The following is a 26,030-nucleotide window of genomic DNA, read 5'->3' as shown; positions in this document are numbered from 1 at the left end:
GTTTCTGCGATTCCAAGTCGGCGCCAATCATTATCAGTACACAGTACTGCCATTCGGACTGAAGTCTGCGCCCAGAACATTCTCAAAGTGCATGGCAGTGGTAGCCGCACACCTAAGGAAGAACAAGGTGTTTGTCTACCCGTACCTGGACGATTGGTTGATCAAGGCCTCCTCCTTCTCGGAAGCTCAAGCGCACTTCCAGAAGACGTGCGTTCTCTTGAACAAGCAGGGGTTCCACATCAACATGGCCAAGTCTGTCCCGACTCCGGTCCAGTGCATCCAGTACTTGGGAGCCTCCATCAATACGCTGTCAGCCAGCGTGTCTCCTTCGGATTATCACTCCTTCGGAAGGCTCAGGCTCTTATGACCACTCCATCTACAACAGTTAGGACGGTGTCTTCTCTACTGGGATCGATGGCCTCTTGTGTCTTCCTCACGCCACACGCACGTCTGCACATGAGACCATTGCAGGAGTGCTTGGAGGATCAGTGGGACCAGAGGAAAGGGTCTTGGGACGACAGGATCAGACTGTCTCTGCATGCTCTTCAGTCTCTGAAGTGGTGGTGTTCGGCGGAGAATCTCCTGAGAGGGGTTCCCTTCCACAAGGACATTCCCACGCAGACTATCGTGACGGATGCATCTCTCCACGGCTCGGGGGCGCACTCCGGAGACTTACAGATTCAAGGGACGTGGTCCCAGACGTAGTCCACGTACCACATCAATTTCCTGGAACTCAGGGCTGTTCATTTGGCGCTGAAGGCCTTTCTTCCGTCCTTCCAGACCAACTCTCTGCTTGTGCAGACGGACAATACGACCACGATGTATTACCTCAACAAGCAGGGGGGCTCGAGATCGCGCACCCTGTCGCAGGAGGCGCAGGCGATCTGGCACTTGCTTCTGGCCTGAGGACTGACGATAACGGCTACCCATGTACCAGGTGTGCAGAATGTTCAGGCAGACGCACTGAGCAGACTGATTCAGGAAAATCACGAATGGGTCATAAACGACAAAGTACTAAGAGACGTTTTCGCAAGGTGGGGGACTCCAGACGTAGATCTGTTTGCTACCGCCGAAAACAGCAAATGCCGAGACTTCGCCTCCAGGTACTACCAGCCGGGGACACTGGGGAATGCGTTATGGATCAACTGGTCGAACAGCTTTCTGTACGCTTTTCCACCCATTCCCCTGATTCCGACGGTGCTCATCAAACTGTCCCAGTCCAGGGCGCGGATGATCCTGATTGCCCCGGAATGGCCCAGGCAGTGGTGGTTCACGGACCTTCTTCACCGGTCTCTCCTTTCTCATATACGGCTGCCGGGCAGGCCGGACCTTCTCACGAAGTTCGGGGGGCAGATGTTGCACCCCAACCTCTCGTCTTTGAGTTTGGCGGCATGGCTCCTGAGATAGTGCAATATGGCGTTTGAATCTACCTGAAGATTGCATGGACATACTGAAGGAGGCTAAGCGACCTTCCACTCTGACTTCCTATGCTTACAAGTGGAAGAGGTTTTGCATCTGGTGCAAGTCCAAGAACTATGACCCAACGACATGTAAGGAAGATGTCATCCTTCCTTATCTTCTACATCTGGCGCAGTCTGGCCTTAATGTCCATTCCATTAAAGTTCATCTTGCTGCGCTGACTGCCTACAGGAAATGCCTGTCACAGACTTCCTTCTGTCAGATCCCTGTGATCAAAGATTTTTTGGAAGGCTTGAAGAAAGTGTTCCCTCCTGTCCGGCTTCCTTCGCCTTCATGGGAATTGAATGTGGTGCTGTCCAGACTGATGAAGGAGCCTTTTGAACCTATTCATAAGGCTTCGTTGCAGCACCTGTCCTGGAAGGCGGCGTTCCTCGTGGCCATTACATCGGCCCGCAGGGTGAGTGAAATTCAGGCATTGTGTTGCCAAGCACCTTATACTGTATTTCATGCTGCTAAGGTTGTTATGCGTACTCACCCTAAATTTCTTCCAAAGGTTATATCTGATTTTCATGTGAACCAGACCATAACTTTACCTACGTTTTTTCAGAATCCTTCCTCTCCAGCGGAAAGGTCCCTGCATTCCCTGGATGTTAGGAGGGTGTTGAAATTTTATCTGGATAAACCCAAGGATATTCAGTCAGGACGGGTCTTGCTACCTCTAAACAGTCCATCTTGAGGTGGATTGTGTCCTGTATACAATTGTGTTACCAAAAGGCTAATAAGACCTTAGGGGGTAAACCTAAGGCTCATTCCACCAGGGGCAAAGCTGCCACGACTGCTTTGCTCCGTAATGCTCCATTTGCAGAAATCTGCAAGGCGGCCACTTGGAAGTCAGTCCATACCTTTGCTAAGCATTACTGCCTGGACACTGATGCCAGGGCAGACGCTCAGGTTGGGCAGGCTTCGCTGCGAAATCTGTTCGCACAGTAGTGGTGTTATTTCTTTTTTCTCCACTGCCGCTTTGGTGTGGGGATGGGCTTGCCATTCTATTCACTAGATTATGACTATACACAGAGATCCCCTACTACAGAAGGAGTAGTTTCTGTCCTGTAACTCCAGTTCTGTAGTAGGGGTATCTCTGTTATAGTCATAAGCGCCCGCCCTCCTCCCCGGTGGAGAGAGATATTCATGTACGGAATGCTACAGGTCTGGCGTGTTACGCCTTCAAAAAGAACTGAAAGTAAAAGGGACCTGCAGTGCATTCTGGGATACTGTGAAGTTCTGGAAAGTTCTCTTAAAGGCACAGTATCCTGTTTTGAGCCACATAATGGCAGCCTATGGGGCTTGTCTGTCCATGTCTTCCTCTCTATCATTCCAGAGGGTTTTTGCTGTTAAAGCAAGGGAAATCTGGACAGGCTTTGCTGTTTGTGGATTTTTGGTGGATTTTCTAGTTGAAGTACTGGACAGTGTAGCCTGTGGATACAGGCTGCATTATCTGTCTTTAATTCTCTCTTAAGTGTCTGTGCAGTTCTGCATTTTTCGACACCTTAAGAGAATATTTTTGATTGCTCCGGGGTCCACGCACATGGGCGGGACTATTCACTAGATTATGACTAGAACAGAGATACCCCTACTACAGAACTGGAGTTACAGGACAGAAACTACTCCTTACAAAGGATGAATTTGGTTTTTTATATAAGGAATTCCCAGTATTACCAACCTTCTACTTAATCCCAAAAGTTCACAAACAAACAACGCCTGTCCCAGGGCGGCCCATAATTTCGGCCAGAGAGAGTGTGTTTGAAAACACGTCAAGATATGTTTTTTTTTGTTTTTTTTGTTAAACCGTTTTTATTGCAGAACCAAATACATAGCATTTCAATCAGGAGAATTATCATTGATGCGGAGTCCTCACTCCCTTGTTCATGTATCCACATATCATACACAGCCATTCAGCCCACATCCCGGAGGTCGGGCGGCAAGAATCGCAGATTAGACAATCCTTACATTTGTCAGTCGCTGTGTAGGTCTTTAGGGGAGGTCCACCGTCTGCTTTTGATTTTTACTTCTACTTCCCTCCCCCCCCACTGATGCCTGAGAAAGAACCGCCTCATCTAAACTATCGTTAGTAAGAGTCCCCCCACCCCCTGCAGATCCCCCCCCCCCCCCAAGTGTCACCATTCGCGCCCGGCTAAGAATGTAGGGCTATATGACCGCTAGCAGGAGGTCTTACTCGTCTACTGAGTATGTGTGACTGGTGAGGGCGCTGTCATCATATGCGTGTCAGTGGTGTCAGTCGGTATTTCCCTTTCGTCCTCCTCCTCATCAATCGTGCTATCTCGCAGTGCTTGCACCAAGAGTTCCCATTCCATCGCCGCCTCCAAAGCTCTCTCGTCCGCCCTTCTACGTGCTAATTGGTACCTGATCGTGCTCTCGCTTGCTGCCCATTTCAAAAACTCATTTAGCCATCTTCGATGAGTTGGACCCGTCTTCGATTTCCATCCCTTGGTCACTTCATGTTTGGCCAAGAGGAGGCCCATATCAATGAACCTGCTTGACATCTTATTTTTGGGCGTGTGCGGGAACCAGTGCAGAATACTGACGGCTGTAGTGTATTGGAGGTCCCTATCTGCTGTTTCGTTCAGCGTGTCACCAATCTCCCTCCAGTAGTCCTGTAAACACGTCAAGATATGTTGACTATTATTTGCAAGAGCATGTGACAACTTTGCCAACATATTTACAAGATACCAAGGACTTCCTCCGCAAACTGAGTACTATTGAATGGTCCAGCGATTGTTTGCCCATGACGTTAGATATAACATCGCTCTACACGAACATTAGACACGATCAAGGTTTAACAGCAGATGAATTTTTTCTATCTAACAAGATGCATATCTATGTATAAACACAATGCTATGCTTATCGATATGATGCGGTGGTGTCTTTACAACAATTTGGTTTTGTTTGAAGGAAAGGTGTTTAAACAAATGCAGGGTGTAGCTATGGGTGCATGCTTCTCCCCCAGTTACGCGTGTTTACACGTGGGCTGGTGGGAGAGGCATGAACTCATGGAAGAGCACAAATTAATGTTTGACCAGCATGTGGCAGATTTCTAGAGATATATTGATGACATTTTTTTAGTCTGGAAGGGTACTGAACAGCAAGCCCTGGACTTTGTCAATACCATCAATATAAATCAGTTGAATTTGCACTTCACAGCTCATATTGATCCCAGCTCGGTGAACTTTCTAGATATCAATGTGTATATTCAAAATAACATTTTAGAGACACAGTTGTATCGCAAGCCCGCAGCGGGCAACGTGCTATTACACGCAAGTAGTTTCCATTCTCCACATACGATCGTGAGTTTACCGTATGGTGAATTCTTGAGGATTCGTAGAGCGTGTAGCCCTCCAGAAGCTTTATCAATAGCACAAAACATGGCCAGAGACAGATTTTTACAAAGAGGATATGGAGCCAAATTGTTGGACTCCGCTCTCAGTAAACCCAATTCCCGTGATAGTGTAGCGATTCTGAGCAGCAGGCATACGGTGGGGCATCGAAGACGCAACAAAACTACAACTCCCAGAACGCCCTGGGCTCTAGCAGTCCGGAACCGGCGAGTGGGGGAGTGGTATATAAGAGCCTCCCAGGAAGTATGAGGTGCTTGTCAATCGTACTGGATTCCGAGCCTGAACCCGACCTCACACTTCCTTGAGAACACCCAGCTGAGACCGCGGACGCTTGCCTTCCCGCTATTTTGGATTCACCCAGCTGAGACCGCGGACGCTTGCCTTCCCGCTACCGGAGATCCAGCAGAGACCGCGAACGCTTGCCTTCCCGCTGCCGGAGATCCAGCAGAGACCGCGGACGCTTGCCTTCCCGCTACCGGAGATCCAGCAGAGACCGCGGACGCTTGCCTTCCCGCTACCGGACACACAGCTGATACCGCGGACGCTTGCCTTCCCGCTATTTCGGATACGGCCAGCAGAGACCGCGGACGCTTGCCTTCCCGCTGACATTCGGAGGTAAGACCTAGCACGGCCGTGCTAAAAACATTGTTAAGATTATTTAGTTTCCTTTAGACCTTGTTTGGTTATAAGCACCGGTGTACTATTCCCAGTCTACCAACCCCGCCTGGCAAGAAACTAATTTGGCACTGACTAGCACTCAGTAAGCACTGTGACGCCTTGCCTACGCCCGAACTACGGAGCAGTCCTCTGAGTTCTGTGCCGTAACAGCCAGAGGAGCATCGCTCGTGTTCCTGACCCTTCCACCTAGATCCAGCATTGAACGCTGTGGGGCATCCAGTGAGTGTTTCCATAAGTACCCTTCTACGGATTTGTCTAAGCCTCGTCTTCTGTGCATAGTAACGGTGTCCTTTGTTTTTCTAGCTGCGCAGAACCACGCTAGACCAGACCAAGAGGGTGCCCCCAGAAACCGCATCTTCCTTATCCTGTCCCCTTCCCTTTTCCCTCAGAGTGCTATCTGTCTCCAGTGTGTCTACCACATTGGGAGGGTTGGCATTTAAGGGAATTGGGAGGTATCTCTTCAGACTGTGGTCCCCGCGGGCAAGAAAAGACAGGTTAGTGGCAACTCCGTACTTGTTGGGTTCCTACCTGTCTGTTCCGTGACAGATTGACAAGCCTACGATAGTTGCCCAGCCCGGACCATGGATACCGGCGCAGTACTGGCCTCATTACTTGAAAGCTTTAACGTTCTACAGCAAGAGGTGCATGCCTCCAGAGTAGAAAACCAAGAGATGAAAAGAGACATGAACACCATGCGCAGGGAATTCGCAGGTCTAGCACGCAAAGGCCCTGGAGCAGGGTCCTACATTCGGGAGGCCACGCTCCCTCCACCAGGGCACCCTCTTCCCCGAGAGCAACAGGAGGTGGATTCTTTGCTTCCCCTGCAGGTCCCTCGACCTCCACGGACCAAACCCCTACGGTCCATGTCATACAAAACCAGGGCATTCCGCTAGCCCCTCCAGAACGGTTTTATGGGGATCCTAGGAAGTTCGAGACTTTCCTGAACCAGTGTAGGCTCCATTTCCTTTGTAAACCCACTGTGTTTAGGGACGATGCGGCGAAAACCGCTTTCATGATGTCCTATATGGGTGGGAATGCGGCCAGCTGGACCATCCCTCTAATGGAAAGAAACGATCCTGTGTTACACCAATTCACTGACTTCTGTACAGCCTTGAGGAAACTGTTTGATCGCAAGTCCCACATGTTGACCCTGGATAAGGAACTGCTTACACTGCGACAAGGATCACAGGACCTGTTATCCTATATCACTTCCTTCAATCGTCTCGTGGTTGAAACAGATTGGCCACAGGAAAAGAGAACCTCTTTGTTCTACCAGGGCCTAAGAGGAGAACTGAAAGACGTGCTTTCCCAGGTGGTCCAGCTACCAGCCACCTGCGAGGAGTTGATCGATCTTACGGTACAGTTGGACCATTGGTTGGTGGAAAGACGAGGGGATAGAAATAAGGGCGAGATAAGAGGTTGGTATCCCAAACCGAAACCCCTTACGGACGAAAATCCCAAGCCTACCGACGGTACCGAGCCTATGCAGATCGGGGGTATTCGAGGCCCCCTTACTACGGAAGAACGTGAGCGTAGGAGGAAGATGAAGCTATGTTTATACTTCGGCAAGAGCGGTCACTTCATAAGAGAGTGCAAGGCAAGGGCCCAATAACCAGACAGAAATCCGGCTCCGTGCAGAACCGCTGCTCTCGGTCCGAAAGAGGCATCGGAAAACTGAAGAGTCCAAACCAGACCGAGATCACTGGGTTGGACGCAAGACACACACCGATCTCCTCATTACTTGCTAATACGTTGATGCCAGCTGTGGCCCACCTCAACCTGACCGTATCATTGTGGGTTACTGCAGAGGAAGCCACCAAAGTGGATGCCCTATTGGATTCCGGGGCTACCGGTAACTATATGGATATCGAGTATGCACGCTCCTTGGGGATCGCATGGGAAAAGAAAGAGGAACCTGAGTATGTGAAAGCGGTGGACGGCTCCGCGTTATCCTCGGGACCCGTAGTAAGGCATACTCGGCCTCTTCGAATGCACATCCAAACAGAACATTCTGAGTACATCCAGTTTCACCTAATCGCTGCTCCACAATTCCGTCTCATCCTCGGTATGCCATGGCTGACCTTACATAACCCCACTGTGAGCTGGACGGCACGCACGGTATCCCTGGACTCTGCTTATTGTATGGAACATTGCAGTCATCCTCTCCCCTTCTCCTCAGAGGCAAAGGAAGGAGAAAACTCCTGTGCACATTTCCTGGCCGCAGATTGCGCAACAGAACTGACGTGTAGCGCCACCACCCTTCCAGATGACTATGCGGAGTTTCGACCTCTGTTTAATAAACAGAAAGCCACTCGTTTACCACCTCATCGGGTCTATGACTGCTGCATAGAACTACTACCTGGTGCGGCCATTCACTGCAGTAGAGTCTATGCCCTCACCGAAAAAGAAAACCTATATTTGAGAAACTATATAGACGACAACTTGGCCTCTGGTTTCATTCGTCACTCCACGTCCCCTGCTTCTTCGCCCCTGTTTTTTATTCCGAAGAAGGATTGTGCTGAACTGAGAATGTGTATTGACTACAGGGCCCTGAATAACATCACAGTTTAAAACAGATCTCGGTACTGATGGACCGGTTACACGGGGCACGCTACTTCACGAAGCTGGATTTAAGAGGGGCCTACCATTTAGTCAGAGTCAAAAGAGGAGACGAATGGAAGACGGCCTTCCGGACAAAGTTCGGCCTTTTTGAGTACAGAGTCATGCCGTTTGGGCTTTGCAACGCCCCGGCAGCCTTCCAGTATTTTATGGACGAAGTGTTGAGAGGATTGCTGGACACCATCTGCATGGTTTATATTGACGATATTCTCGTCTACTCCCGTACTTTACAGGAACATGTAGAACACGTCAGAGAGGTACTGGGTCGACTGCAGCAGCATAACTTGTATACCAAACTAGAGAAATGCCTCTTTCATACACAGGAAGTGTCCTTTCTGGGATACGTGATTAATGCTAACGGTTTTCAGATGGAGGATGCTAAGGTGGAAGCCATCACAAGATGGAAGACCCCTCAGTGTGTCAAATCCATACAAAGCTTTCTGGGATTTGCGAATTATTATCGGCGGTTCATCAAAGACTTCTCCAAGATCATCCATCCCTTGTCCAGACTGTTGAGGAAGAACGTTCCCTTTCACTGGGGTGAGGAAGCCGAACATTCGTTCTGGTACTTAAAAGAAAGATTCACACAGGCACCGATTTTGCGACATCCTGATGCACGACTCCCCTACATACTGGAAACCGATGCGTCCCAATATGCTTTGGGAGGGGTCCTGTCTCAAAGACATCCCACGACAGGACAAATCCACCCAGTGGCGTTCTACTCGAAAAAACTTAGCCCTAGCGAACACAATTACTCGATCACAGACAAAGAGCTATTGGCTATAAAGAGGGGGTGCGAAGAGTGGAGACATTACTTGTTGGGAGCCCGTCACCCCTTCGAAATCTACACGGACCATCGAAACCTACTGTTCCTCAAAACAGCCAAAGCGCTGACACCGCGACGGCTTCGCTGGACTCTCTTTTTCTCGGACTATGATTTTGTCATCAGGTACCGCCCAGGTCCACAAAATGGGAAGGCCGATGCTCTCTCCCGGAATCAGGACATCCAACCACAACAGACAGCGGAAGACGATGAGCCGCCGTCCATCTTGTCCGAAAAAGCCTTTCCAGACCACACGATAGCAATGCTCACGACCTCTGATTTCCTCGAGGATCTCAAGGTTTCGGTGGCAGAGATTGACGACAACGCCTGGCTCCAAGAAGACCCCCAGTGGCGATAAGTGAACGATGGACTCCTGTACTATCGTCATGCCATGTATGTACCTGACCCAGGGTTACAGATACAAGTGCTGAATTGGGCTCATGACTCCGTGTTAGGAGGCCACTGGGGTGTGTACAAAACCATCGCCACCATAGAACGCTCCTTCTGGTGGCCATCCGTGAGAGACGACACAAAGAAATACATCAGGAACTGTTCGGTGTGTGCTCAGGGTAAGGCGAGACACAGCAGGCCGACGGGGCTCCTCCGTCCCATACCCATTCCACCCAAACCATGGCATACCGTCTCCATGGACTTCATAGTAGAAATGCCCTTTTGTCAAGGAAAAACAGTGATCCTGGTCATAGTAGACCACTTGATCAAAATGGGACATTTCGTACCGTTAGACAAGGTACCAACATCAGCAGAACTTGCAATGGTGCTACTACAACATCTAGTCAGGGCCCATGCTGTACCGAGTGTCTTCATAACCGACAGGGGGGCGCAATTCACTTCTCGTTTCTGGAAGGCCCTCTGCGAGACGATGCACGTCGACGCCAGGCTCTCAACGAGTTACCATCCACAAACAGACGGCAAAACAGAACGCCTCAATCAGACGGTGGAGCAATACCTGCGTTGTTTTTCCTTACAAAACACTACAGATTGGGTCAGACTCTTATGGTTGGCTGAGTTCACTTATAATAACTCTGACCATTTGACCCTGGGTTGTTCACCGTTCTTCTGCCTTTTGGGCTACCACCCAAACATCCTTCCCTTCGAATGGCCTGTTAACTCCAATCTTCCCAGCATTCAGGAACATCATGCACACATACTGGCGGTCCGACTCGATGCACAACGCCATTTATCTGCTGCTCAAGAGACACAGAAACGTTTCGCAGACAGGAAACGCAGTCCAGAACCAGAATACCAAGTAGGTGACAAGGTGTGGTTGTCAGCCAAAAAACATCCACCTTAAAGGCATCAACAAACTAAAGCCTAAATACATTGGCCCTTATAGCGTGGTGGAAATCATCAATCCCGTAGCTCTGAGACTAGCTATCCCCCACTCGTGGCACGTTCACCCTGTTTTCCATGTGTCTCTGCTCCAACCTTGTCCCTTAGACACTAGACTACCCATCCATCCACCGCCTGTGCTAGTGGAGGGATTAGAGGAGTACGAAGTACAGGAATTGTTGGATTCTAGAATACATCGGGGAAGGGTCCAGTACCTAGTGAGTTGGAAGGGATTTGAAGTCGAGGACAGGTCCTGGGAGCCGGAGCAGAATCTCCATTGCCCTGAGTTATTGGCTCGTTACCATCAGGCCCATCCGGGCAAACCTGGTCGACCGCCGAGTCGGCAGTCCTTGGGAGGGGGTTCTGTAGCGATTCTGAGCAGCAGGCATACGGCGGGGCATCGAAGACGCAACAAAACTACAACTCCCAGAACGCCCTGGGCTCTAGCAGTCCGGAACCGGCGAATGGGGGAGTGGTATATAAGCGCCTCCCAGGAAGTATGAGGTGCTTGTCAATCGTACCGGATTCCGAGCCTGAACCCGACCTCACACTCCCTTGAGAACACCCAGCTGAGACCGCGGACGCTTGCCTTCCCGCTATTTTGGATTCACCCAGCTGAGACCGCGGACGCTTGCCTTCCCGCTACCGGAGATCCAGCAGAGACTGCGGACGCTTGCCTTCCCGCTACCGGAGATCCAGCAGAGACCGCGGACGCTTGCCTTCCCGCTACCGGAGATCCAGCAGAGACCGCGGACGCTTGCCTTCCCGCTACCGGACACACAGCTGATACCGCGGACGCTTGCCTTCCCGCTATTTCGGATACAGCCAGCCGAGACCGCGGACGCTTGCCTTCCCGCTGACATTCGGAGGTAAGACCTAGCACGGCCGTGCTAAAAACATTGTTAAGATTATTTAGTTTCCTTTAGACCTTGTTTGGTTATAAGCACCGGTGTACTATTCCCGGTCTACCAACCCCGCCTGGCAAGAAACTAATTTGGCACTGACTAGCACTCAGTAAGCACTGTGACGCCTTGCCTACGCCCGAACTACGGAGCAGTCCTCTGAGTTCTGTGCCGTAACAGCCAGAGGAGCATCGGTCGTGTTCCTGACCCTTCCACCTAGATCCAGCATCGAACGCTGTGGGGCATCCAGTGAGTGTTTCCATAGGTACCCTTCTACGGATTTGTCTAAGCCTCGTCTTCTGTGCATAGTAACGGTGTCCTTTGTTTTCCTAGCTGCGCAGAACCACGCTAGACCAGACCAAGAGGGTGCCCCCAGAAACCGCATCTTCCTTATCCTGTCCCCTTCCCTTTTCCCTCAGAGTGCTATCTGTCTCCAGTGTGTCTACCACATTGGGAGGGTTGGCATTTAAGGGAATAGCGAGGTATCTCTTCAGACTGTGGTCCCCGCGGGCAAGAAAAGACAGGTTAGTGGCAACTCCGTACTTGTTGGGTTCCTACCTGTCTGTTCTGTGCCAGATAGATCCGAGTTACTGCAGACACAGGCCATTAATTTGATCAGAGACAGGGGGTCTAGCACAAGTGAGCCGCAGGATGATGTCTTCTCACCAGGCGCATCTATGACATGCAGGTTCATCACAACATATAATAGACGAGCAAAATCAATTCAGCGGATCTTCAATTCGCAATGTCCTATAGTACAAACGGACACAGTATTATCACCATCATTACCTGTGAGGCCTAATTTCACATACAGGAAAGCGCGTTCGATGCGTTGTGAATTAGTAAGAACCAGTCCCGAATCCGATGCCCCAAGTGGGTGGCTCAGTGCTAGTAAAGGCTTCTATAAATGCAGTACATGCAGGGCATGTAAGTTTGGCAAAAATACCAAAACATACATTAGCCCTTTCACAGATATACCGATCAGGATGAATGGCCACTATACCTGTCGCACTGACCATGCTGTGTACATCCTCCAGTGTGCTTGTGGATTGACTTATGTGGGGAGCACTATACTTCCGGTGCACCAAAGAATACTGCAACATCTGCGGGCAGTCGTTAATTGTGACCCCACATATCTTGTGGCCCGACATGTTAAAAGTGAGCATGCGAGCAATCTGAATGTTCTCACATACTTCGTCATTGATTGCGTTCCCCTTATCAAACGGGGGGAACACAGAGAGAAAAAACTCAGACAACTAGAGACGAAGTATATTATCGAGCTAGACACCAAGTCACCGAGGGGGTTGAATTTATGCGAAGATTTGCACCATTACCCCTAACTAGTCGAATATTACACTATTCTGTATATTCCCTAGCGAACAGTTTTCTGATGATGTGATTAGTATTTCCTTGTTTCTTGATGTCTGCTTCAGCATTACCTATGATCATTCAACGGTGTCGTATGGCATTCCGCAGTCATATCTACCAGTTATTCGTCACTTTCTCCCCATTTATGGTGGAGAATATATAAGTAGAGAACCATATGGTATGGTTCTTGGTGTGTGATATGGTGCATTATAGGAATAGCCTACATTACACAGACCTGTGTTCATTAGTATTACAAATATTTTGCAATAACTAGAGTTTTCAGTATTAGGCCTAATGCCGTCTCTCCCTCTCTCAAAGGAGAGTTAGTGTGTGTCGGCAGACACCTTTTTTAATTGCACGTGCACCTTATGAACACTACTTTTTCAAATACAATATTAGTCATATGCTCTATAGGTGGTAATCACTGCATCAATGATGCGGACATTTGGTAAGAGACCGGTTCTCTGCCGATAGGTACATATAGATTTATGTGAGTCAAAATAAGCACCATGAAGAGGGTATAGTGCAGTTTGCGCCTTTTTCCAGTATGTTTCATATTGTGACATTTGACTGATTTTGTTTATTGATTATTCATGTAATTTTAGCTATTTAGAGCCTTTGTCTCTCTATATGTTTTTGACGGTTCCAAGTCTGGGAGTAATAGGTTAAAGTCTCTCTTGCATTTGAGCGATTATAAGACAAAGGGAATGACTGGACCAAACAATGTATAAAGATGATTTTAAAGTCTCACAAGTAGTCACCAATGGGCGCATATAGGCTTTATTGAGAAAAAAACGGTTGATCAATTGAACTGGCGAGAAACTGGTCTTCATATTGTATATATGTACCTGTATTTGTACTTTGTATTTATTTGCGCTTGCGCATTTGTGGTTTTATATTATTCTGTATGTTCGCAACGCCATTACATCTGATGAGCAGACAATAATTGTTTGGTGATGTAAAAGATTGATTATCACTGCACTGAGTTCAAAATAACAGTATATGTAACCACATCTTAACAAATATGAAATATTTCTTTTTGTGACCGCTGATTTGCGCTTAACTAAAAAAAAAAATTTGTAGTTTGAGAAAGTAGTGTTTTTTCACTTGTAGTTACATTTGTAGTTTTTGTTAAGCACGTGATCACCACACAGGTGTATATAATTCAGTTAGTCCAACCACACATTTATGTGAGCAAGGCCACGCTGTTGGCCGAAACGCGTCATCTCGCCCTTCATTTTATGCGCTGATGGAAGAAAAATAAAGAATTAAGAACCATTTCTGCTTGCAGTCAATTGAATTCTAAGTGTCCGTTTCTCAATGTATGGTGAGCCTATGCACCAGGAGTGGTAATTGGATATTACCCAAGGAGGTTGGCTTGTTCCTCCTACAACGGAGCCCTCTTCGTCAAGACGGTTGTCCAATCAGCGAGCCGTTGGGAAGAGAAGCCGAGTCAAGCTTTCATCTGGACAGCCCCCTGCGTAACGGAAAAGTGAAGCATTTGTGCCGACGAGAAGGGACCGGAGGTGTTAACTTTCGCAGCATCCGCCGTGAGGAAAACACCGAGGACCGACGAATTCGGAAGCTTCGGAGACGCATTTCGCAGGCAAGAGGTATTTGTGACTGCGGGCAGAGGGGAGTTTGTGGAAGGCAATCCCCCATATATAATAACTATCCATCATAAGTACAGCGCAATGTCGGACGAGGCGTTGTTGGAAAGGGAAAGGGTGGCTGACGACCTTTTTACCAACTTACCGAATGTTCCTCTAGTAAAAGATAAACAAGCAACACATGTCGAGCAAAGTCCAGATGTTAAAACTTTGTTGAAAGCACTTGAAAAAAACATGCGTAGCAAACTCACCAAATGGTGGGAGATTAAGTCCCTCCAAAAGTATCATGAAGTGGGTCGCGTACCGAGAGGTCTTCGAATTATGCTTGTTCCAAGCTTCGAAAATCCAAATCCTTTGTTGCTAAGGGATTGGGCAGACTGCAACATGGAAGCTTCGATGAGATTGGTATGCCTATTGAATTGATCAAATACGCTACTATTGACAGGGAAGTAAACGTAACAGAAATTGCACGTATCAAACAAGAGTTACTGGCGTTGACTAACCCTGAAAACAAAGATTTTATTGACAAGAGCCGTTCGGACATTGACATGAGGTTGAAAAAGCAGGAGGAAACAATCAAGGCGATGAAAGTGTTTAAATTTGCTCGCAATAAGAACGATTATGAGCACGGCCAGGTGTTTACTTTTGCCCGGAAATACAATTTCGTAAAAAAGCAGAGAGGCACAAGGGTGCTACAAAAAACAGCACCGGATCAAACTAGTGCTTCCAATAATCTATCCGTTTCCGTCTCTGATGGGAGCACAATAGCAAGTGGAACAGAGACTGATGGCAGTGGCTCTGATTCTGGCAGTGTATCAACTTTGGGCCCCCTCACGTATGCGGTGGAAATGGATTATATAAGGGAGCAGAGAAAACTTTCCCTCCGACCGAGGATTCCAAATCCTCAGCAAACACGCGGAGAAAACGTAAAATGCGCCAAAGGCGCAAATGCTCCAAACAGAGGCAGAGGGCAGTTTTACAAAAAGAAAACATGGCAGAACTAAGCAACAATACCAATAACACCATCATCAATTTAACCAACACCGAGCTGAATGTAGCTGAAATGCAATTCTGTGGCAGGACCGGAGGCTTCGGATTATGCCTTTCTTCCTTCGCTTTATTTTTCACAGCAGCAAGAAAAACACACAAAAACTACTTTTCCCATGAACACTTGGGAAACAGGAAACACAAACATAAGTCCTTTGTCAGTCTCTGTATTCTGGCAGCACCCATCATGCCCGGTTGCTGCTTCCTCTTCCTCTTTCTTCGCTGCTCAGCAGCAAGTTAAGTGTTTTTTCCCATCTCTCCTGGGTTTTGGGAGCTGTGGGGTTAGTGTTTTCTGTTTTCTGCCAGCGCTGGTGTATTTCAGCCCCTACAGGTCCCCCTGACAATCGCGGGACGCTTTTGCGCTCCTCACACAATTTTTTTGGCCCAGCAGAGTGTGGTGTGCGCTGTTCGCCGCTAGGGGGCAGGCTTTCATCTTGGTGCCAGCGCACTGTGGAATGCGTTTGGAGGGTGTTTTTGGGGCGCGCTTGCCACAAGTCGTGATCCCTGTCCCTATCACCCGGTTTTGACACCCTGTGGGTTGCAAGGTAGGTTTTCCCCGAGATTATATGACGCCCAGAGAGGGTGGTACTGGAGATTGAACACCCCGAGGGGTCGTAATTGCGCCGCTGTAGTGGCGCTAGGGGGCGCTTTACCGGGTGGTGCCCTAAGATAGTAAGGGCTGCAGCATCCCCTGGGCAAGTCCCTGAATTGTGCGCCTTGGGTGCCACCATAGTCTCTGGGTTGTCCCAGATCCACATTATGCCCTGAGGGGGTTTGATCATTTGCTGCGCCGTACCTCCTTAGCCTGCAGAGCCTAATTGACCTCAGTATGCAGGGGGAGTCAGGCCAGTACTCCGAGGAGGACCCTCTCTCCTATGCCACCTGGGATGACTACCAGGCGGTTTATGATTCTATATATAGGGCGGTAGATCAGGCTATACTTCCCCTGGAGCAACGCCTTTCGTCGCGGTTAGAGGAGGCTTGCTCGAAGATCGCAGCCCTTCTTCCCGCGCCTGCCCCGGATCCTTCCCTGTCACTGACTCCGCCACCCCCGAAGAAGCCTTGCACTGAGGGGGTTGACCTTGAGGCTTTTGGGAGGGTGAAAAGCGCATTTTTGATCCCAGCCCGCCCCCACCCCCCCTGTGGAGGTGCCTCCCCCTACTCCCCGTACCATGTCCCCGGAGCCACAGCAAGATGATGACTCTCCGGATTCGGAGGAAGAGGCCTGCTCTTCTGGGTCGTGGCTGCCGTCCCAACCTGCCTCATCCACGGGTCCCTCTGACATGTTAGACCCGGATGACATTGTCCACCCCTGGCCCTTATTTCTAATGCATTCCTATGAAGAATTTGTAGATCTAGGCCTCTGTGCTTGTTGAACCAGACATAGATTTACTAGCTCCTTGCATCACTTTACCCATGTTAAAAGTGACTCAAAAGTGGCGTAATAAGGTTGATGATCTGTTTGTCAGACTGTTGTAACCTATCTATTGTCACTGCTCGGAGGTAATTATACATTTTACAGAGAAGCTGCTGTACACTTTGCAGTCTGGGCCATAATATCTAGCCTTTGGCGACAAAAGGTCGGCAGGAAAGTGTCGCTAAAGTGGCGATAATGGGTTTGATAATATGCTCTATGGAATTCCAATCGAAGCTCATGTCAGATGTCCTTCACCTCTAACATGAGCTTCGATTGGAATTCCATAGAGCATATTATCAAACCTATTATGGCCACTTTAGCGGCAGTTTGCTGCCGATAAAGTGGCGATAATTTTGTCCCCAAGGGTTGATAATATGGCCCTCTCTCGTTTCACAAATAAAGCTAACACTACAGTTTTACGAGTGCAGTGCACCTGGTACATTTTACTTGTTATAGTGCCGCATTCAAGTGGTGTCTATATGGAAGTGCCTACTGCGTTACTGATGCCCGTTATGCCGAATTATTTCTAATGCATTCCTATGAAGGATTTGTAGATCTAGGCCTCTGTGCTTACCGTTGTGTAAACTTTGCGCCAAACACATTAGGAAGTGGAGTTCACAACTTAAGTTGAGCAGATCTTCTACACGTCCAAGCAGACAGCAGTGTCTAAGTTTAAGAGAGAAAGAGAAATGATGTCACAGAGAGTGAGAGAGAGAGAAAACAACATTAAAACTGTGTCTGAGTCTGGAGTTGAGATTTTTTGTTGAACCAGACGTAGATTTGCTAGCTCCTTGCATCACTTTACCCATGTTAAAAGTGACTCAAAAGTGGCGTAATAAGGTTGATGATCTGTTTGTCAGACTTTTGTAACCTATCTGTTGTCACTGCTCGGAGGTAATTATACATTTTACAGAGAAGCTGCTGTACACTACGCACTCTGGGCCGTAATATCAAGCTTGGACGACAAAAATGATTGCCACTTTCCAGAGATCGGCCAGCATCAGGTTGACATCAATGGAAACAATCTCAATGCAGTCCTCTTAACGCCTTTCTAGACCCCTGAATGGCAGCCAGAAGATCCTCTCTAGAGAGTTCAGAGTCCCCTTCTACTTCATCAGGACTCGCACCCAGTTTGCCTAGTCAGAATCTGCGGAGGGTGCCTTTGGTTGTGTATTGGGTGATTTGTTTTGCCACCTGCTGTTTTCTGCACCTTATCGTTCACCATTGTGACCCCTACACCAGCAGGAGTCCACTTGTGGCGTATGTAGTGACAGGTGGCTTTAGCTGTACTCCAACCCGGATCGGCCAATAGCTTAGTCCAAATCTAGGGTCAGGTCAAGCGCTGCCACCAATACTCCTTTGCGCTGTATCGTTACACAGGGTTGCCGAGTAGGGACACAGGGTTGCCGAGTAGGCTCCCCTAATTGGCATGTTTAACTTACTTTAAGTCCCCAGTATATGGTACAAAATGTACGTAGAGCCTGTAAGTTAAATGTCACCAGTGGACTGCGGCACCTATTATGCCATCTACTCTAATGACAATGGTAAGACATTGCTTTAGGCCTACCAGTGTAGCCTGACTGTACCAGTGTAAAAACTGCAATTTGACTGGCCAAAATAAACCCCTTTGACTGGACAAAACCTCACTTTTAAATATAAATAATGCTCCCCTGTGTAGACCTTGTTGTCCACAAGGCAAGTTGCATGATATTTAAAAGTAGAAAACAGAGAGATTTTTTGTCAGCATTTTCCTAGCACCCAAAAGCTATTTTTCATGTGGCAGGCCTAGCTGTCCTATGTTGAGTACAGAGTAAAATCCTAATACTGTATCTCGGGAATAGGACTAGCTAGAAAAAGAATTACATTTTTTAATAGCTATTATAAATAAAATTCAGTGATGAAGTCCGATTTTCTTTTTTAAACATTTTTTTAATTGATTTTCAAAAATATTGCCAAACAAGGCGATAGAGATACACTGCTTGCAGACACAACTCCAGGGTGTCATCGATCATTTTAATGCACACAAAAAATATAATCACGATACCCAAAGGCATCTAAGTTATAAGTAGAGACAAGCATGGAGCAATGGAGCAATCAAATCCATGAGCAGAATTATATAGAAACGGAAGAATGAAAGACCAGGGGAGAGCTATAGTTCAAGGAGAGACAGTAGAAGGACCATGGGGTGGGGAGTCTGGATCTAATGTGTGAAGGTAATCGTGCAAAGGCCCCCAGATATCTTTAGGATGGGAAGAGGGAGGTTGCAAGTTTCCGTAATCCTCTCTAACGGTTTTGCAGAATGACAGACTTTTGAGCCAGGAATGAGTGGAGCGAGCCACGGTGCTGCCCCAGTGGAGCGCTATCTCTCGTTTAGCCAGGAGGAAGCATATGGAAAAAAAGTGGTGCAGGGAGCGCGGTATGTCTTTGGTGCATCCCAAAAGTGCAAGAAGAGGGCTCAGGTATAGTTCCATGGTAGCCATTGCAGAGACAAGCGCAAAGGCTGAAGTCCAGTGCATGTGTATCACCAGGGAGGTCCAAGCTAGGTGCAAAAAGTCAGCACTAGGGGCATGGCATTTGGCACACATCAGATCTGGTGGGGTCACATTTAACAATATCCGAGGGCAAAAGATAAATGCAATGGATAAAATTAAAATGCATTAATTTGTATCTGTGATTGCACGAAATACTCTTGATTGGTGAACAGCAATATGCCCATATTTTATCCATGAGGGGGACGCCCAGCTCCTTCACCCACACCCCTCAAACACTGCCGGTGGTATCGGGTTTCAGTAAGATGCAAGTAGGATATAGTTGTGCGACTATGAGTCAGGGGGGGATCTTTAGTGGGCAGCGGGAAAGTGGGAAGCAGAGAACGTTATGTATTATAGAGTTTCCGAATAATAAAATGGTCCAGAAAGGGTAAATCACGTAGGGGGGGTTCTGCAGTTGGTTGTGCAACATAACTGTCTTGGAATAGATCCCCCAGGATGGAGAGGTTATGACAGTGGAACATTCATTGTATGAGCTCTTCTCCGGCCAGTGGGAGCCAGGGATTATCTGCAAGGGGGAGAGCAGGGGAATGAAGAGGGCCCCCACCTAGTAGCTGCCGCAATCTGTGCCACACCCAACAAGTCATGGACACTGTCTGGATATCTGTGGCATCTAATGAGGTGCCCTTCGGCAGGATTAAGGTGTGCAGGAGTTCACATAGCTGGGACTGCTCTGGTTTCAGATAGGGTACGCGAGCATCCGGATGATAACACCTGTAGGAGGACTGGCATTGAGCGACCAGGGGAGGCCACCACGTTCGTAAGGGAGAGTGGGAGTGGCCCAGCGGACCCACGGGCGACCAGCAGCCCACATGGGGCGAAGGAGAAGACCACGAAGAGAGCAAAACAAGGTCTGGGGTAGTGGAATAGGAATGTTAAAAAATAAATATAAAAACAAGGGAGTATTACCATTTTTATGATGGATACATGACCAGCAATGGATAAAGGCAGCTTGATCCAGCGGTCAACCTGGGAGACAATTTTGGCCATTGCCGGTACATAGTTTAGATGTAAAACGTGGCCCCTTTCTCTATGGAGTCATATGCCCAGGTATTTAGTACCGTCTGCTGCCCAAGTTAATGAGTAATCAGCCAGTGGCGGCTGCGTCAGTCTGCGGGAACAGCTCTGATTTGGCCCAGTTTATTTGGATCAACTCCTGTACCCCTTTTGATACGTTTTCAGACGGGTGTCGAATGAAAAGCAAAATGTCATCCTCGTAGAGGGAAAGTAACAGTGGACCACGGGTGAGCTGAACACCATGGTACCTGTGACGGTCCTATGTGTGGCAGAGCAGGGGATCCATAGCAATGATGATAAGAAGGGGGGTAAGGGGGCATCCTGAAGTCAGATATTTAATAAATATTAAGGAAAATCAACTTTTAGAAAGTTAACTTTTCCCTGGCTGAAGTTCCTGGAGGCTTAATTTGCATTTCCTCGCCTCCTTCTGATAGCCAGTATTTGGCATTTGAATAGATGTGTAAAAGGAGTGAAATTTGTCCCAGGAGCAAACAATAAGCTGAAATGAATGGCACCGGCCACTCCTCTGAACCGGACAGAATATGTAGGGTAGAGCTGTGAGCATCATCTTAACATGCTTGAATGTCAAATTCTGCTTGACATGTCAGCTGGATTTATATATAACACTTTGGGGCAAACTTGAAAGTAAGGGAAACAGGATACTAAAACAGGTTTTGTGTTTGCACTGTCTGGTTTCTCTGAAACCCTACTTTAGTTCTAGCAGACTTCTGTATCTTGGTTTATTGTTGGTACAGTGACTGTCCCAAACTGGATGTTCGTGTTAGATGTGGAAGGACACTGGGAGTGCCATAGTACACTCCTCACTCACACCCCAGTCATCACACCAAAGTTAACTATGGTTGAAGACTTTTGCTATCTTGAAAATGCCCAAAGTGAGTAGGGTTGGTCCCAACAAATCTAATCCATTTGGGTAGGGCATACCAGACATAAAGTGGAATCTCCAGGCACCTACTTCAGAACACCCCTGGACCTGAGGGAGATCAGAAGAGGCCTAAGTGTGCTGTCAGTGATCTGTGAAGAGCCCTGAGAGACTGAGCCTGCTCTCTCTTGCACCCAGGACTAAGAAGTGGACTCCAAGGGTCAGCTGGCTGACCTTCTTTTAAAGCTGCAGGCACACAAAAAGCAACAAGAGGCCTGTTCCTGCAACTAACCAGCTGACCAGTGGCACCTGGACCTGGACTAGCACCTGCTATTTGGCCTCTGTTTGCAAACCTGGGGGTCTCTGTGTGGGGGGCTTTAGAGTGTAGCTCCTGTGGTGGATTGAAACCTACAGGACTAAAGTCAAAAGGTAAAATCTTTGACCATGACGAACCTGGTTGGTGTATCCAACTTGTGCCCAAACAGGTCAGTATGAAATTGTCCCAGCCAACTGCAACTATTGTCTATCTTGGTCCTAAATGGACCTTGGAGCTACTCCTACTTAAAACTTTAAAAAATCATATTTCAGTTTCCCCGTTTGGATTTTTGCCATTTTGGTGTCATTTTGTTTATTCTATTTTACTCTATTTTCTACTTCGAGGTCGAGGTGGGATTTTTATTGTTTTGTGTTTCAGCTTTATTAATTTTTTGGTACTGCATAAATACTTGATACAGTTAGGCCTGTCTGCTATATGCCATTACTACAAGGAGTTGAGAAAAGGGTTAATTTAGTGACTTTGAGGGTTCAGCCTGACTAGGGTTGTGATTATTCCTTGAGGTGGGTATTCACCCCCATTCTTCAAATAATCATCCAATTTCTTATTTTCTTCAATTCAAATCTCCACCGTCAGTCCCTCAGAAACGTGTGCTAAAACATTAGCTTCACTGACGATAGACAAAAGCAGCATCATTACTACAAAAGTATGCAATATAGGCTGTTCATATTTCTCAAAGAGGAAACGGCATCTGTGAGAAGCTGGCTTGGTATAATGTGTACACCTATGTAAGTGGGCACCCTGCACCAATCCAGACAACCCTTATGGGGATTTTAGTGGTCTTAGATAACCTTAGAAAGCTCTCTAAGTGGTAGCTGTGGACAGCAGCCTTCAGGCTTAGTCCAGAATGAGTGTAAACCCGATTGTTTTACAAGAACGTAGTCTTATAGCTATAGATTAAGTGAAAAAGAACCACACAGTGTGGTTATAAAAATATGTATTTATTATAGAACTCACTCACTAACACATACAGATATCTCCTAACCAAAGATTTACACAATGCACACAATATTTTTCAATAGAAATAGGTGACTAGCAGGAAATGACACAGTGGTCGCCAGGGGGAGACCAAACCATAAACTAAAATAGTGGTATGAGAACCACAACTCAAGTCAAGACTATACCCAGAAGACGTAGAAGTGCAGGGGACCCAAAGACCCACCGGAGGTAAGTAACCAGGGAACCCCACAGAGGCAGAGTGGGAACACGACCACAGGCTTAACACAAGTCAATGGGTAAGTCACAATTGCAATTTTAAAGAAGGACCCTTCCCAGTGTACCCTGAAGAAACCCAGTGAAAGACAAAGTTGGAGAGCCACCCCACCCGTGGATACCCTGGGAACCAGGATACCTACACCAAGGAAGTCGGGTGCATAGGTGTGACGTGGCGTCAGAAACCGCCGTCGAACCCAATGGAGGACTTGAGGAAGATGCCGCTGCTCGAAAAGGTAAAGTGTCCAGTGAAACCCAAAGTTGAATTCAGGATGAGTTGTACCTGTCATTCAACTACGCCAACAACCTCCAGATCATCTTTTCCCTCAGCTCCCGCAACGCCGTGAGCGAGTTCCATTCCACCTTGCTCCACATCCAGCGCTGGATTGATATGAACAATTTGAAACTCAACCCAGGCAAGACAGAGCTGGTCTTGCCTGGCGACAGTGGGTCTAGCTGGGTCACGCATTTCTGGCCGCCTGAACTCGGGCTCCCCCCAGCCCCCTCTTTTTCCGTGAAACGTCTGGGGGTCACCATCAACACCGACCTCTCGCTTCGCGGGCTGGTGGGCGCCGTGATTTCTTCCAGCATCTATCAGCTACGGAAAATAAGGAAAATCGCTCATCTGCTTACCCACTCTGCTCTGATTCAGGTGGTAATAGCATTAATACTCTCACGGCTCGACTTCCCCAATTCCATCTATCTTGGTCTACCTGCCAGTCTGCTAAAAAGGCTTCAAATGGTCCAAAATGAAGCAGCCAGACTGATATACAAACTACCTAAGCGGTCGTCAGCCAGACCTTGCCTAGCACAACTCCATTGGCTCCCAATAGCCCATAGAGTGTGCTTCAAGACTGGTTGCTTGGCCTTCAAGGCTATGCACGGCAACAGCCCCAAATTTATCAGCTGCAGGCTCACCAAATACACCCCGAGGCGCAGCCACCGCTCAGCCCACCACCGCCTGCTCACCACCTCGTCCTTCAGACGGAAACGTCTGGGTGGCTGCAGCTTCTCCTATCTGGCCCCAAGATTCTGGAACTCCCTACCTCTGGCACTCAGAAGCTGTGAGTATCTCATCCGCTTCAGAAAATTCTTGAAGACATGGCTATTCGTGCAAGCGGTTGGTTAGTGTCTCGGCCGCAACAGCCTTCAGTTTCCAGCGCCATGAAACCCAAGGGTGTACGTGCGCTTAATAAATACCTGCTAACATAACATAACATAACATACCATAACCTGCAAGCAGAGGGGACAGAGTCTATTATGACCAGGAGGCACGGAAGACGAATGGCCACAGATGTCGGGTGCTGCAGGAGAGAGGATGGTGACTTTGGAGCTGCAGCTGTGAGGACAAGGCGATGCTGTGGAAGACCAGGAGCCGTTCCCGAGCTATCCCATGTCGGATGTCGAGAGTTGAGGGGTCAGTGTCGGGAGCACCAACAAGCCTTAGCAACTGCAAACAACATGGAAAGCGAAGAAGGTGCAGTATCGGGACCAGTAAGGTTCAAGTGACTCACGACAAGCAGGGGCATCAGGGCAGGCCCCGAGCAATCAGGGGAGCCCACAGAATTTGAAGATGACCCTCGAGAGGACCCACAGGCCCGGAAGCACAGGAGTCGCTAGAGGACCGTGAGCAGCTCTCCAAAGATGCAGGTCCACGGTGCAAGTGATGTGGTGAGGACAAAGATCTTGGTCACAGGAGATGCTTGAGGTGTGGGCTTTTTGGAACCCAAAGATCTTGGTTGCAGGAAACCAACAAGCGTCTGCAAGTCAACGTGGTGCACAGGGGTTCAGTTCCTGCGGCTCTGACAAGAGATACTGGCCTTAAACATAGTGAGAGGATATGGCAGGCCTCAAAGGATGTTAAGAACCACTACCAGTGTTGCTGAGCCTTTCTTAGTTCGGGGGAGCCCAGGATCAGCAGACCGGTCAGCTTAGTTGCGGTGCCTGCAGATGTAGGGAAGTGACTCTTTCACTTCAAGGGAGATTCCTTCAGGTGTCTTGGACGCCCACACGCCTTGGAAGGTTCCTGTATGGTGCACAAGCAAGGACGTTGCAGCAGACAAGATCAGGAGCATCAAGAGTCTTCCCAGTTGATGCCCAGAGCGAAGTCAAGCGAAGTCCTGAGTGCACAGACGATTAAAGAAGAAGTAGTGTCTTGAAAATTAATCTTGTTCCACGATGCATCCAGGGCCCCAACCACAGGTAAGCTCATAAGTACCCTAAGGAAAGGGTTGAGACGATTCAAAGTTCCCTCTCAGAGGAGGGATCGGACAGTGGGGAGGATACTCCCATGTCCTTTGTCCATTTTTGCTCCAGAGCGGGAGCCAATGACTACTTGAGCTGGTTTGAACTGAACTATACAAGAAGGGCACCAAATGGGCCTTTCAAGCAGACTTAGTGGTGCTGGCAAACACCCCCCACACTGTCCCAATATACTAAACCCTATCTGGGAGGTGGCCACACCTCCCTGTGACAGGATACCTATTGTACTGCCTCCCTGCTCAAGCCTGGCTCGGCAGCAGGAGGGCAGCATCCATGTTGTGCTGTCCTGGTCTAGAAGATTGGTACCTAGAACACTGAGGGCCCCCCGGAGGAGCTTTACAGTCCATGGAATCATACCCCTACACAATTTACGGTGTGGGGGTATGATTCCAACATGTTTGATACCAAACATGATAGGGTTCCTTACAGCCAGTTTAGAGATGGTCATCACGTAATGACGCATGGCCACTCTATGTATGGTAATGACTGATGCACTTACAGCCCGGGAGAATGGACTCCGAAGGCTATAGCGGTGTCCTACTCATGCAAAGACACCCACACAGTTAAAACTGAGCACCTTTCCTTTAGGATTGAAAGGCTTGCTTTAGGGGTGACTTATAGGTTTTGAGTGCATGGCCTTCGATATAGGAAAACCTATATATTTTGTAAGTCGTGCTAGCACCAGCTTACACAGGCTGAAACGGCAAGCCTGTAGTTATAGTTTGAGTGGTCTCCCATGGGTGGCATAATTCATGCCTCAGCCTATGGGAGACCCTTGGTGTACCTATGCTCTGCACACCTTAGTACCATATACTAGGGACTGATAGGGTCACACCAGTATCCAATCTGGGATGTTCCCAAGTACTTATCATAACCAATTTAGGGAAGAAATCACAGAGGATGGGGTCCTGATTAACAGGATCCCATTCAGGCCAGTCAAAAGCAGCATAGCACAAGCCAAAAAGTGGGAGTAACCATAAAAGCAGATCCCACTTCCCTACAGCATCCACGCAAGGTATTTTTTTGAAATCCAAAAGGGCCCCAAGCAAGCGTTCAGTCGTATCATATGCCTGAAACTAGCCAGCAAATGGATAGAGAAGCAAAAGTTCAAAATATTGTCCCTGCATCAG

The 26,030-nt window shown here is 48.2% G+C and overlaps 1 long non-coding RNA gene across 3 annotated transcripts in view; it reads left to right on the top strand.

The window, feature by feature from the left end:
- Positions 1–26,030, top strand: part of LOC144767559 (uncharacterized) — a 358,110-nt gene that overhangs the window by 171,539 nt on the left and 160,541 nt on the right. The window contains exon 1 of one of the 3 annotated variants that reach the window (XR_013598257.1): positions 13,877–14,185. The exons of the other annotated variants lie outside the window; for them this stretch is intronic. This is a non-coding gene — a long non-coding RNA (uncharacterized LOC144767559). Of the gene's footprint in view, positions 1–13,876; positions 14,186–26,030 lie in introns of those variants that run through there. 3 annotated transcript variants of the gene reach the window in all.

The sequence above is a fragment of the Lissotriton helveticus genome, chromosome 7 (assembly GCF_964261635.1).
Source record: "Lissotriton helveticus chromosome 7, aLisHel1.1, whole genome shotgun sequence".
NCBI classification, from domain to species: domain Eukaryota; kingdom Metazoa; phylum Chordata; class Amphibia; order Caudata; family Salamandridae; genus Lissotriton; species Lissotriton helveticus.
This window is presented reverse-complemented; position numbering and strand designations above follow the sequence as displayed.